The sequence below is a fragment of the Lepisma saccharinum genome, chromosome 5, assembly GCF_977018435.1.
Source record: "Lepisma saccharinum chromosome 5, izLepSacc3.1, whole genome shotgun sequence".
In the NCBI taxonomy this organism is placed as follows: domain Eukaryota; kingdom Metazoa; phylum Arthropoda; class Insecta; order Zygentoma; family Lepismatidae; genus Lepisma; species Lepisma saccharinum.
This window is the reverse complement of record NC_139233.1, coordinates 67166709-67182803: the sequence shown is the minus strand read 5'-3', so window position 1 is coordinate 67182803 and position 16095 is coordinate 67166709.

The window sequence follows — 16095 nt, the reverse complement described above, 5'->3', positions numbered from 1 at the left end:
TAACATGGAAATTAGAGCGTTTCTTCGTAGTGAAGGAGAGAAAAGGATGGAATTAATAAATTCAAATAAGGCTATCAATGGCAGAAAGGACAATTAGAGAGGCGGGATCTTTTTGATTATTTCACTAAAACATATACCTGTTCATGGTTGCTGTTTCCCAATCTAATTACATGTTTTCTATAAACATACATTTCGGTTTGTGACAAATATGATGACACCACTGCGTGTTTTACGAGATTTTAGTTAGAAGAGCAGTGGAAGCTGTTGCGCATATTCCTTAGGATATTGGTGGATCTCTCCAAATGATGAGTCTGAACAGTTGAGCAAATATGCACTTCATTGTGGAGGTTTGTATTTCCTCAAGACTGCTTTTCCTTCTTCTCACGCAGTACACGACGAACAAGAACAACCTGAGAAGTTTTGGAACCCGTGACACACGGACGTAGTGCAGATTGCATGACCCCCAAGGATATCGACCTTTATCCTGCTATTTGGGAAGGAGGGGGGGAGGTAACGTCAAATCTCTTTGTCCAGCGTGCATCTTGCCGGCATGAAAAATTTGTTTCTCGTGTTCTTCATGAAAGATATAGCCCTACCACCGTCATTCAAGGAATCAACGCTACATTAAAATGAGAATGAAGGGGGTTAGCCCCCTCCTTCTCATTGATAGCTTTGAAATATACACCGCCTACACACGCGACGTTCTCCCTGGAACGATTTGCAGTCCACAAAGGAGCTGCTCACGTCGAAAGAGCCATTTCCGGAATCTGATTGCTTCTGCCACGTTTCATGATGGAGCGAAGAGTTGTAGGCAACCTGCATGCCACTCATTTTAAGAGACTGCCCTTCCGTATCCATGGTATTCATCATTCCACTTTTTCCCCCGTTCCATCGTTCATTGTGACGCATGATTCATCAAGTTGGAAATCTGGCTCTTTTGTTGTAAGCACAGTCGTTGGGCAAATAGGCCTGGCTCCTACGTTTCCGTGGAGTTTTACCTCAACTAGCGTCACTCTATTGGTGGCAAGTTGAGCGAACTACAGAATTTGATTTTAGCATTGATGCCTACACTATTGGGTATTGGGAGCGTTATCAAGAAAGGACAGGATAGAAGTTCTGGGTTTGGCGTTACTTTTACCTTATCAAGAAAGAACGGGATAGAAGTTCTGAGTTTGGCGTTACTTTTACTTTATCAAGAAAGAACAGGATAGAACTTCTGAGTTTGGTGTTACTTTTACCTTATCAAGAAAGAACAGGATAGAAGTTCTGAGTTTGGCGTTACTTTTACCTTATCTAGAAAGAACAGGATAGAAGTTCTGAGTTTGGCGATACTTTTACCTTATCAAGAAAGAACAGGATAGAAGTTGTGAGTTTGGCGTTACTTTTACCTTATCAAGAAAGAACAGAATAGACGTTCTGAATTTGGCGTTACTTTTACCTTATCAAGAAAGAACAGGATAGAAGCTCTGAGTTTGGAGTTACTTTTACCTTATCAAGAAAGAACAGGATAGAAGTTCTGAGTTTGGCGTTACTTTTACCTTATCAAGAAAGAACAGGATAGAAGTTTTGAGTTTGGAGTTACTTTTACCTTATGAAGAAAGAACAGGATAGAAGTTCTGAGTTTGGACTTACTTTTACTTATCAGGATAGAACAGGATAGAAGTTATGAGTTTGGAATTATCAACGCCTGTCAAGCGGCTCATTACTGAGCGACGTAATCAACGCATCGAGGGCCATCACTGCTCTTTTCAGGGTTCCGAAATCGGAGTCTGCCACTTCTTCCTTTCAAGTAGCTCTCCAATATTCATCGCGATGCAAAGTCAACACGGAAATTTCGGATCTTCCACGGGAGATCGAACCTTAGACCTCTGACATCAATGGCGACAGCGCTAACCAATCGCCTACGCGAAGCTCCTATCAACAAAGGACTGGATACAAATTCTGAAACTGGTCTTAAGAGTTACGGTTTTAAGAAACAAGAGAATACAAATTCTTAGTTTCGCGTTGCTAGTTATCTTACTAAGGAAGAAGAGGATAAAAACTGAAGGGATTCGCTATGTATTCCGTTTGTGAACTATGCGAGACAATATTGTAGATGGCTATGTATGCGGGTGTGGAACGTTTGATTCCTGGTGTACTTCAGATCCGGTTTCCTCCGTCTCATGGAATGCTCCGACTTGCAGAGGAGAATTCCACAGGAAATGGAGGTTAAAAAGTACAGCGGAACTGGCTGCTATATAAGCGAAGGGTGTCCTGTAGCAAAGCTCCTTTGAGTTATGAATATCTAAGTGCGTCATTGAGAGTAGCAGCCAGTGCCGCCGCCAGGAAGCAGAGGTAAATGCTGGCGCATCCCTCAGCCACCTACCCTTCTCCTCCTACTATTCTTCGCTTAGCCCAGTAAACAGTTAACGCTATCTGCCTTCTTATTTCTCCCGAAGTGAAAGTGCTGTATCGATTTAAGTGGTGGAAGCTTGGCTTCCCGGTTTCAAACCTTTTTTTTTTCTATTGGCATTAACCCCCTCCCCTCCCCAAACTGGCATGTCTATTTCCAATTGCCAAACAATTAGTGCACAATGGAGAGGCTGAATGGAGTCGAGTATGAACTTAATTCATTTAATTCATTAGCTGTTTCTTCTAGCCCCATCCCCCACACCAATCGGCGAGTCATTACCAGATTTTTAAGTAAGCAAATTCAGGCTACTCGAATCGATGCAATAGCAAATAGATTTCATGAACTCTACATTCCATTCACAGAGACTCCATCGTGGCAAAACACAGGTCCAATACTGCGTTGAAAGTCTTCGATGCATTTCAGCACCAGACACGTCTTAGAAAAAAAAAGAGCAGTGAACGCTGCTCTCTGTTGTAAATGAAAACCTAGCGGCGCCAGACCGAAAAACTTCAACCTGGCCAACAGAGAGTGACAGAAACCACGCCCAGTGATGAACGTGAGAAATGCCAATGCTGCCAAATGAATACTGCGAACAAATATTGACTCACCCTCGTACATACAAATCTAAAATTGAGAGGAACTGGGTGAATAAGCATACTGAGAACTTTCCTGCCTTACGTATAGACAAAGAAGACAAGAACACTGAGTGGGGGGGGGGGGTGAAAAAGAATGAAATATGTTCATTAAACCGACTAACAAGAATATTAAAGCACAATGCAAGCAAGGAAGGGGAAGTGTGGTGTACTCGTAATAAACGAAGAGAGAAAGAAGGTGATGGGCTATAGAAAAATGAATTATTGTAAGGTAAGTATATCTGTAAACGCTCACACTGGAAATGGATTCTATTATTGTCTAGTTTCAATTATTGCAGGTCCAAACTATCACATCAAACCGAACAAAAGAAATTGAAGAAAAACCGAAGAACACTGCAACCCTGCAATCTACGATACTGCTGCAGCCTACACACGCAAAGAGGATGGTGTGGAGTGAGGAGTGCAATGACGGGCGTAAGCACAATCGGATGCTGTAAATCAGCCGCTTCTTCTTGCACCCAGCGACCTTCTTCTTCTTTTGGATGCTGAGGAGAAGATGAGGTTCTGCCGCCGGACTAAAATGCCCGGAATAGCGTTGTCATTCGTGTTCCAGCTCTCTCCACGATCCTGGCGAATCCCTCGGCGGGTCAAGCGGGGCGGCTTCAAGGCCCTACCCAAATCCCCCTCTTCTTCTTCTCCCTGCGTCTTCCTCCCTCCACTTCCTGCTGAAGATCGCAACGCAGGGTTGCCAAAACACTTTTAATTATGTTGAATCTCAAAAATGTTATGGTGCTTCTTTAAAATTGTTGTTTATATGTTAATCGGGATTGAACCTACAGTTTAAAGTGGGACTCGAATCACTGTACAATGTGCCTCTACCGGGTATCGAACACAGGACCTATCGATTACAAGGCGACGACGTTACAATTACGCCATCGGGAAGGCCAGTGGTGATGTTTCGAAGAATCCCCACACAAGCAGAACTCTTATGTTATAAAGGGAAAGCATTGTTTAGTGGGGGAAACTAACATAAATTTAAATAACGTTTTGGCTACTTTTCCTCTTGAAATCAGAACGAGAAGATAACTCCTACCAATCCCCCTTGGGTACGCCACTGAGGTTCCGACAATGCCCCTGCAAAAAGTGGTTCTGGGGTTTACACTGCCTCCAATCAAGATGTATTTTGGGGTGAAGGGTAAAGGCAGCCAGAGCATGGTGGTGATCACATCCCCTATACAAAGGTAGAGATCGAGAATGTGTGGAACCCTACCTCCATACCCCATATGTGCATTCACGCAACAGTAAAATGCCCAGGGTACAGTATTATCTTTAATCCACATACTTCATATTCTGACTGCCTAAACGAGAACGAGAAGAAAAGTTTGTACAGTCACCAGCAATAAAAATGGTACACTTAGATCCTGAAATGCTCGCTTCCCTGCACGGCGTTATGTGTGTTGCCTAACTCTACGGCGATGGCAGAAGTTGCCATCGAAAATTTTATATTATAATTTACTTATCGCCGTAGACTTAGGCAACACACATAACACCTTGCAGGGGAAGCGAGTATTTCAGGATCTAGTTGTCCCATTTATATGCTGTTGAGTGTACAGCAGCCTTTGTACATAACGCAATCACTTTTTCACATCCAGTGAAAATATCGACAAAAGAAGATAACTTGAGAACGTCTGGCAACCCTTCAGTAATGGAAACTGGCTCTACCTCCGTTCGCAAGAAAGGCTGGGAACATCGGGAAGGTCCGATAATGTGGTCCATAAATCACCCTCGCGGTCCCCTGCGCAGCGCCATGTATCAGGGAAACTCTGTATTACCCTGAGAAAAGCCCGTCGCCCTCTCTTATGATACGCTCTGCACTCCACGAGCCGCAATAACTATGCCCCAATACATTGGGCTTCCAGGGTTGCCAGCCTGGCGAAAACTATCGAAAAGTTGGCGATTTTTTTTTTTACTTTTCGTGATATGTACAAGGGCAGTTTGAAAACTGGGAATCTTTCGCAGATGAAAACTAGGGCTATGAATTCCTGGTGAGAATCCTATTCCTATTGTCACAGTGAATCTTGAAGTGATTTCAGTGCTCTTTCTCTGGCACACTGTACTGGTACTTTGCCTATTTGATAATTTAGAAAACAGCAAGTATTGGTTAAAATGCCGAACGTACGATTATGTATATTCATTTTAATATATTTTATATGTGATACTTGCATTTGAAACCTATAGAGGGCACCCAAACCCTTTAATTAGAAAAGGACGACGCAAATGGTTGAAGTTTTGGTACAACACTATTGAATAATGCAGAAATGAGATATAATTGGAATACCACAAAAATTAAAAGAAATTACATGTTACCCACTATCATTTATACCACAAAACATAAAAAAGTGACATGTTACCCACTATCATGTATATAATTATATATGTGTACAGCTTTAAATATTGGGAATTCATGAATTTTCTTTGAGCTGGTATCTTGGTATTTAAACAAGGATAAATTTGGATAAAATCTATGGATAATACACACACACACACACACACATATTTAGGAACAAGTGTTCCTTTTATGGCCAAATCATAAGTTTGTGGTACATGGTGTTTTAAGTTGATCTATTTCTATCTGCAAATCGCCTTTGAGTTTGTTTGAGTCTTTTTTAATGCCCTTTATGCACAGAAAGGCATACAACGAGCCAAGGCCCTTCGGCGCTATTTTCCCGTGCCCTCATGAAGGTCCTAATGCAATAGGACTCTTCAACAACCGTCACGCCTACAATCACGGGAGAGAGAGGAAACTGCGTTTGCAGTAGATTTGTCAATGTGAGGCGTCTCGTACTCTAGTGTGTTTCGTGGCGCGCGCGGCGTTTGGCAACTTGGAACACGAAAGTTAACGATGCCGACCGAAGATTGTCCGGAATTGACATGGAATTATCTTTTTTTAAATCCTAGAGATATTGATTGTAATTGTTTTCAAGAAACCATACGATATTGATGGATTTACCACTTACTGGAAATATAAAAAATCTAAAAATCTTGTAACAAATAACATCGAATCAATTTTATCCAAATAACGACCAGGTCCACAATCAATCTTGGGTTTCAATGACAAATGTGGCGCCTCCGTGGCTGAGTAATCGACTAGAAAGAACTATCTTCAAGAAGGTTCCAGGTTCGAGTGCCGGCTGCGTCATGGGCGTCCCTTTATGAGTGTCTCTTCCTCAATTTCATCATTCATCTTAATTGTCTAAATTAGACTGAAGAGGCAGAAAAGTGACTCAAAATTAGAAAAAAAATATTTTTGTTATTCAGCATCGCTTTTCTTCCTCTTCTGGATAATTGCGACGATGAAGATGAGTGATGATTATAATAAATTGATGAAACAGTCCGGGAACTTCAGTAGCGAGATCGAAAGTCGATCACTAAACGCACTCGACCACCGAGGCGCCGAAATCGGAAAACGACACAAATTCAGAAATGTAAATCAGGAGAATTTCATCTTCTTCGAGTCCCATCTCCGAATTTATTTATTACACTACACAGTCTCAGTCGAGGTGATTTTTCCTTATTTAATAAGTTTCATTATAATTACTCTTCCATCCAACGTTTAACAGCTTTAAGAATCTAAAAGTTTTTCTAAGTGTGTATTTTTTAGTGTTTTTGACACATAATAACAATAATGAGTGTCTACGTAGCTGAGTTGTTAGAGTTCACGCCTTCGGATCAAGAGGATACGGGTTCGATCCCTAGTGGGAGATCGAAAATTTCGATTTTTGACCTAGCATCGTGAGGAAAACTGACTCCGGTTGACACCGCAGCGGCGCTGGGATTCGGGTCTATGACCATGTGACACCCAATTAAAACACACGTAGCATAGCCTCACGGAGTTCAATAATTAATAATAACAATAAGGATATCCGGAAATGAAACCTGCTTTCTAGGCATATTCCTAGCACTTGAGATGGCAACACTTCTCAGCACCCAAATCAACAGCGGCGAATGCATGGCAGGGGCCAATATTTGCAAAAAGATTGAGAGTCCGGCGCGAAGAAGGGAGTTAATTTATTGAGAGGAAGGAGCAACCTGGAGAATGAAGCCGTGCTTTATCTCGCACAGGCGGGTGCAAGGTGGCTGCCGAAGGGGGCCCAGATATACAGTAATTGAATATGTTCCACTTCTCCGGCCTACGAGGAAAAGAAGGAGCGGAAGGACGAGAACCTCAGATGGAGATTTGCATAATGTCCCGTTGCAGTACGTTTCAGCTTGTGGTGTTCGACGGAGCTTTTAAATAACACTCGAGTTCACCCTCTGTACTTAGCAGCGATTCCAGATCGCTTCCATGTGGACATTCTCAGAGAAGGAACAAAAATCGTTAAGGACCTTCATGAATCAATGCAGATAATCAAACTAATGGGTTCATAATATTTTCACGTTACCCTTAACGTTATCAAGAGAGAATTTAATACAAACTCAGAGTTTCGCGTTACCAGAAATGTTACCAAGAGAAAACAGGATAAGAATTCGGATTGTTAGGTTACTAGTAACGCTATCGAGAAAGACCAGGATATAAATTCAGTTTCACGCACGTTACTTATAAGGTTAATAAGAGGGAAAAGTTACGAACTGGGAGTATGAAGTTACTAGTAACTACAAAAAGAGGGAACAGAATATAAATTCGGAGTTTGATGTTGAGTCCTCCTCCGTAGTCGAGCGGGTTAAGGCGTTCACTCGTCTTGAGATCGTTCGCTGCGGGACGGCGTAGGTTCGAATCCGGCTCTGGTCGGAATTTATTCGGCCTACGTATAGGGCCGGTGGCAACCCACCATCGTGAGGAAATTGGGGAGCTCCGAGTGAGTGAGCGTAACCCGATCGAGAAGACCTGCAACGGCTGGGGGCTCGTCGGGCTGATCCCCCGACACTCCAATACTGGTCTAAGATCTCCACGCTACAACAGGTGACAGAGGAACAGTGTGGGAGGGAGACCAGCAGTCGGTAGGTAAGCCAAAGCCCTCAAGGGCTGTAGAGCTATGGGTTATTATTAGTTTGATGTTTAGTAACGTTGAAAGGAAGGAACAAATTCGGAGTTTCAAGTAACTTTACCAAGAGTGAACATAATAATATGAGCCGGCCCCCGTGGTGGAGTGGTTAGCATATCGCGTTACGACGCCAGGGGTCCCGGGTTCGAATCCTGGCATGGGCATGGATGTTTGTGAGTGTCCATTTATAAATTTCATCACATCATCACTCATCCCCATCTTCGCAAATTAGCCAAAAGTGGTACAAAAAGCGAAGTAAAATAAAGCAAATCAAATACAAAAAATTACAAAATAATAATATGAATTCGAAGATAGATCAGGCATTTCGCCATGAAATTCATATTTCGTGACACTTGTAACTTTAACAAGTGGGAATAGAACACAAATTCTGACTTTCACGTTACGCGTAACACTATAAAAACGACATGCAAATTCGGAGTTTCGCATTACTTGTAACGGAAATAGAATACACATTCAGAGAATATGACGTCACCATACCTATTTTTAGAATCCACACATATCTTGGTGGCGTAATATATAGAACAGATCTATAATACGAGATGGTATCAAGAATTTTCTGGACTGGTTTTGCCATCTGTACAGCAGTTGTATTATCACGAAAAACGGTAAATGGGGCCTCCCCGATGGCATAGTGGTAACGTCGTCGCCTTGTAATCAAGGGGTCTCGGCGTCGGTACCCAATGGAAGCACACAGTGGTTCACATTCCACTTCAAACTGTAAGTCCTGTCCTTACTGGGAATAAAGTGCACTTAACACAAAAAAGTCAAACTTCACGGTAAATATCTTAGAAGTGAGCGTACTACAGTTCACGCAAGTGGGCGAACTCGCTGACCGATAATATTATTTACTTCCTTGGTTTTAACTCCATTTTATGCACGGAAAGACTAATCGGGATTGGAACTACAGTTTAATGTGGGATCCGAACCACTGTGTGCCTCCACCGGGTATCGAACCAGGGTCCCTTTGAATACAAGGCAAAGACGCTACCACACCATCGGGAGGCCCCTTTTATTTTGGAGTCGTATACAGTTGGGTGTGGCGATTTCGCGATAGATCCGGGCAAGGAACAGCAAGTATGCTTCAAATTTCGTGCGCCTCTCGGGAAAAGTGCGCCAAGTGCTCGGGAAAGAAAGCATGAGCAGTAGATGGGTTGTCTGAATGACATGCTCGGTTCAGGGCCAGTCGGACATCGATATACGCTATGAGCCTTTTATAAACGGAATTTTATCATGAAAGTGTATGCAACCTCGTAAGACACCACTGATGGAACTGAGTTTGGAATTGCAGAAGGCAGAATATTAGACTAATCTATAAATAATCATATGCATCTGAATAAATCTCATTGTAAGGTAAATTTGATTTAGGTATTTTCATACCAAAATCTCGAAAGAGACTGAGACTCTCTGATACTAAGTCTCAGTGTCGTCTCGATTGTACCATTCGCATTTCTTTTAAACATTATAATATGTTTGCCTCTTATTTGTGGTTTTTATTACACCGCGAAGTACAGTACAGTTGTAACACAACAAATTACACATCCTTTATGTACTCGTTTTTGTAAGAACCACTTCACACTCAAGCGAAACAACAAAACGTCGCCAATACTCGTTGAAGCACCGAAAAGAAACTCACAAGTTATTGAAGACTATTTGCGGCGCTTGGAGGAGAGAACGCATAACTTTGACGATGGGAGTTAAGGGAAATATAAATGGTTAAAGGCAAAAGGGCTATTTGGTATTATTTGCCGCCGAAGGGGGGGGGGGGGAGAGCATGAACCCTTCCCGAGAAAGGGAGCAATATCAATGATTTTGAGGCAAATGCGGGACAGTTCAAGCAATTTCATAAGTGACACCACTGCCAGGTCCCGTAATCAATTACTTATTTGCACGTGGGAAAAAATCACTTTTTTCACGACAGCTGGCAGCAGCAAGGACAGATTTGTAATTTGCCTTAAGCTCAACAGGTTTGCACAAGTAACTGTTCTCTGAGGCAAATGAAATTCACTTAATAAGGAATCTACAGAACAAACAATAGAATTGTAATAGTTTTAATGCTACAAAAACGAGACGAGATGAAAAGAAGAAGACTGTAGGAAGTATGTAAGTGATTATTTTGGAATATGTAATCTTGAGAAAAAAGGAGTAACTACTCATGATAAGCTAGACATTGTGATCGAATACAAAAGCTGTAATGTCCTCTATACGTTCCACTTGAATTGGTAGTTTCTTGAGACACTTAAAGCAAAATATACTTGCAACTTGAAGTTACTCTTCACGGGTATCAAATACGTAATATTCCGAATAACTACTCGGATATTCAGATTTAGTTTTCTAAATTTAGATTGTTTTAAATGTTCCTACTACCTAAACGGTAAAGGTCTCTCCTGTGTCTTGAGCAGTGTCGTGAAGGCACGTGAAGATAGCGATCTCGGCAACAATGAAAGTGATGTGATCGGCATCACCCTCCGATCGTCCATCGACGAAAGATGTTTCAGCTCCTCAGCATTTCTCATTCTATTTTCTTTATGTTATGTCGTTCTTTAAGCCTTTATATAATCGCAACGACGATGATGAAGTAGCAAACAGAATAACACATACATGCCTCAATTTAGATTTGGGAATACACAACCAACCACATGCCATAGTATTAGGCTTGGATTTTTTTACAATCTCAAAACAGTAAAGTTGTCCCGTGTGCATTGTACAGCGTCACATATGCACACAGGAAAGCTGGAGGGGTGGAGAAATGGCTCCACATCTTGCGCCATGAGAATTTCGATACAAAATGGAGATCTTGCTTAAAAATTGATACGAAAAGAACACTTCCTGTTACCGAAATCAAAATTACTTACTGGCAGAGCCAGTAAGTTCCCAAGAAAACACGAAAAAACTAGATACATAAGCTCAGTTTGTATGACACGGATATATTAAAAGACTACCCCTCCCCGGAAAAAGTTCCTGCTCCCTTTCTGTCCAATTTTTTCTGGCACCGTCACTATTTACTGCACTCTGTCTCGGGAAACTGTGGAGCAAGGCTGTGTGCAACGGTAGAGTAGTAAACGACATTTTAATAACAGAGAAATATTAGGTTCCGATTTCTTTACACCTGCATCTTCAGAGCATGTCGATGGAGAAGAAATCAGGTGTCACTTCGATTACTTTCAAAAGCACCCACGAGAGATGTCGGTTTGCGTCTCCAGTTGGGGCAAGAAGTCTTCCAGCATCTGGCAAGAGAAGAGTGTTAGACGTGACAGATTATCCCCTGCCTCTCCTCCACGTTCTGTTCGACACTCACGGCTCAGGGAAGCGCAGGGGGGTGAGTCCTGTCACATCCGAATCGACAGCCGAAGAGACAATTGACTATCGTATCTTCCACTCCATGTCCTGCTGGTAACTTACTTGTCACGGTGCCGAGCCGAATCAATATGTTTACAAGGGACTAAAAAAATCGTCGTCCGTCCTCTTGCAAACATCTCTCAAGCGATGCGATTGATGAGACCGGGTCACGGAGTCAACAAACAGAACCGGAATCCCGAATGTCATTTCGCCGCTGCGCTCGGAGAAGAGGAAGAAGACAATTAGGGAGAAGTTTGCAGAGTGCGCATGCAACCATTGGCCTACTTCTCGTTCCCCCCTCCGCCATGAACTTCTGGTAACTTATTATTAACAGGGGTGGTCAGGTACAGTCCGTTTGAGTTAGTCGGGACCAGTATTAAATTCCTCCACCCCCCTCCCCAGGGAGAACATCAAACTTTACGGGAGGATATCATAGGCATCAAATTATATTACCAATAAAAAACAAATTTAAATTACCGCTTGCTTCTAATATGAATTAAGTATAATAATAACCGTGGCGCAACAGCCCAGGTGGGAGATCATCCAACCAGTTACGGAGTGGCGTGTGGTGAGCACGACGAACCCCCAGTCGTCGTTGTAGGTTTCATGACCGGGTTACGCTACTCATTCGTAGCTCCCAAATTTCCTCACGATGGTGTATGGTCCCATACATTGGCCGAAATCTCAGGAGGAAAGTTGTTACGCTTTCCCCAAGAGACTCGAAGCTACGCGATTCTCGTAGCTGGAACCCAAAGCCGTTAACTATAATTTTAAGAATGAAATTATGAGAATCAATAAAATAATATAAAAGCATGCAATAATTTACATTTACAGCAAAGTAAGACGTCTAGGCCTTCTACAACATATCTATGGATGACATCATGACGTCAAAGGAACTCACCCTCCTCAGTTGACACCTTCGCACAAGCTTGAAGCGTATCCTGATCCATCCTATTCTTAATTTAGCAGTTATGAAAATGGATGATAATTTAAATTCGTTCATTATTGTGACTTTCAATTATAACGAGGACTGGTTTAGTGCTTAATACTACGGAAAACCACAAAAAGTAAGTTTTCCGTTAAAGTGAATGAAAGAAAGCCAAAGTGACCGCACACAGCGATGCCCGTTGAACAGTGGGAACCTGGAGCTGTCACTACGAGTCAACGTACTGTGTTGCCTCGTTCCACGTATATCTTAACTTCTCTTGAATTAAAATCTGTATAAAATCTGTTTCGCAACGTAAATTGAAAAAGTCAATGGATTTTAAAAACAGACAAAGAACTTCAAAACAAGACCAATATTGTATTTGTAGGACTAGCCAATACTAAGAATTTGAATTTGAATTAAAAGTGTTTTGGGTGCGTAAGCACTGAGGCTAATTTGCACCCGTCACACTATAAGGGGTCCAGCCCCTTACCATAACAAAAATAAAACCGTGTCTCAAAACTAAAATTTCTTTACCTTGGTTAAAAGCTGAGGCTAAAAAGGGCGCTCAGCACAAATAAGGACAAAACACAGGACGACACAGAATTATACTGGCCATGGGGCCAGTCGCCAGAGCCTCGATAGTGTGCATCCCAGGGTGAACTACGTGGAAGTAATGTTGACTATTGGGTGCACTACGTGGAAGGAGCACCCCTTACACCCCCCCCCCAATACTAAGAAAAGGTTGCTTCACCCTAAGAAGGTTTTTTTCTTGACAAATTTTTAAAATCTCAGAATTAAGAATCGTATTTTAAAAATTTCTGCCTCCACCGTACATAGGTTGATGGCAACACTAATGTTGCTAGGTAACATCTACTACATCCATCGTAAAGTTGGACATTTCTATATGTACCCAGAACGTTGTGCTTACGGATGCTAATTTTGTTTGTTATGGGGACTTGAAAATTTAATCGGAGGCCAACAAGGGAATTAACTCGAGAACATTTTCGAGCAATGATTTTCTACGACTCTCGACGTGGATTATCTCAACAACAGTGCATCGATCAACTCACTTCGACTTTTGGCGATGAAGCACTATCTAAAAGCAATGTATATCACTGGTTTAGTGAATTCAATCGTGGCCGTCGTTCGCTCACGGACGAATCTAAAGAAGGCCGTCCAAAATCGGTTCTTGTGCCAGAAAACATTGATGCTGTGCGAGAACTGATAATGCAAGATCGTCATGTGACATATCGTGAGATTGAGGCATCCCTGGGCATTAGTATGACTAGCATACATAAGATATTGCATGAACATTTAGCCGTGAAGACGATTTGTTTGCGTTGGATCCCGCATAATTTGACAATCGCTAAAAAAAAAGGCTCGTGTCGATTGGTGCAAACAAATAATCACAAAATACAATCGCGGTGCTTGACAAGCCGTGTATAACATCTACACAGGTGACGAATCTTGGATCTATGCATATGAGCCCGAAAGCAAACAGCAGTCGACGGTGTGGGTGTTCCAAGATGAGCCAAACCCAATAAAAGTTGTTCGTGCAAGAAGCACTTCGAAGCAAATGGTCGCCTGTTTTTTTTTTGTTTTTTTTTGTTTTTTTTTTTAAAAAAAGGACATGTGGTTACAGTGCTACTAGAGAATCGTAGAACCGTCAATTCTGAATGGTTCACAACCATTTTTTTGCCAGACGTCTTTGGGGAAATCAGAAAAAAACAACCAGCGACGCAGGATCATTCTTCACCATGACAATGCGAGTTGTCACACATCGTTCCAAACAACTCAGTATTTGACCGGTGAAAACATTGAATTGATGGGTCATCCGTCGTATAGCCCTGATTTAGCACCCAATGATTTCTTTTTGTTCCCGTACGTGAAGAATAAGCTAAGTGGTCAACGATTGTCGACGCCAGAAGAAGCGATTGATGCGTTCAAAATGCATGTTTTCGAGATACCTCAATCGGAATGGACAAAGTGCTATGATTTGATTGACTGATTGATTGATTGATTTAGTTTATTTTACTTCGCGTTTTGTGCCTCTTGGCTAATTTGCGAAGATGGGGATGAGTGATGAAATTGATGAATGGACATTCACAAACAACCAAGCCCGACCGGGATTCGAACCCGGGACCCTTGGCGTCGCAGCGCCATGTGCTAACCACTCGGCCACAGGGTCGGGCGACAAAGTTCCATGAGAATTGGTTCAAACGTATGCAAAAGTGCATAGATCATCATGGAGAATATTTTGATAAACAATAAAACCATTTTCTATGATACATATTTTTTTTTTGTTTGTTATTCCGGATACATCAATAGCAATCCTCGTACTAAAACGTCATCACAATCGGACCAACCGTTTTTTTATATATAGAATTTCAAAAAGAGCGATCGTTTACAAAACTAAAAAAGAGCTATGTTTTTGTTCTCACAACGATAAAAAATAGAAAGCAGATCCTAAAAAGAATTAGAGTAGATTCACGCAGAACTGAATAAGCTAAATTTTGATGTAACTCGTTTTCATGTAAGTCTACTGGTTAATTTTTAATTGAAGTCCAAATTCTAGTATCTATAATTTTTAATCCGACGGTAAATACCCATACGCAGACCGGGACTCTAGCTTACAACCTTAGACGGGGAGATCGTGGATCAACCACTCGAGGCGCTCAGTCACAGAGGCTACTGCAGGTCTTGAGAATCCTTGCACTACGAAATGCCAACTTCATTTCATCTTCTCTTTTGTTATTTTTGTTCGACTTTTTCTATGGTCCGTCGTGAAATGAAGGAGAACGACGTTAATAACGCAATGCTAGCATACCATTGCATGCAGCAGAGGGTTAAAGGAATGCAACGTGGAAACAGGCAGGCTACAGAATTCGTCCCCCAATAGGAGATGCAGCAGAACCTTGGTATTGGAGGGAAGGAGGTAGGGTTGCCGGGGAGGGGAGAGAAAAATGTAAAGTAAATCTTTTCTTTCTTTTTGAAAGTGAAAATGGAGTTCCTCGAATTGAATTCCATGCTGAGCTTTTTCTCATTGGCTGTGCTAGTGAAGGGAAGAATGTCTTATATTGTGAATACTTCACGCGCTTTCAAACCGGAGCAGTGTTCCCAGACGGTGGGAATTTTTCTCTAAATGCGGGATATTTCATTGTGTAAAGGGGAAATCTGGGAGACGCGAGCGAGATTGACAAATGAAGGGGGAGGAGAGAGAGAGAGAGAGACCAAAGAGAAAGCTATAAAGAAAAGGTGATAGAGATGGGACATGAGGAAGAGGTAGACACAGTAAAATATAACAGGAGAGAGAGAGAACGGGAAGGCAGAAAGATAAGAAGAGATGAGGAGAGAAATAAATGACGAAGGGAGAGGGGAGAGAGTAAATGACAGACGCAGGGAAAAGTGGTCACGTACAGTGAGAAAGAGAGAAAGACATACAGACCCTGAACGGAGGAGAGAGCAGACAGAAAGAGAAAAGAAAGATACGGCAAGAGAGAGGGGATGGGACAACAGAAACACAAGAGATGGAGAGAGAGAGAGAGAGAGAGAGAGAGATTCAAAGATGGAATGACAGACACACAGACAGAGAGGTAACACATACACAGTGAAAGGGAGATAGAAAAACAACGTGAGTGGAAGAAGGGACAGACAGAAAAAGAAGAGGCGGATAAAGAGAGAGACAGAGAGCGATAGCGAGAGGAGGGGACGTCAGAAAGAGATGACAAAAAAAGAGTGACAGAGATGAAATTATAGACATGCGGGCTAAGAGAGGGGCACACT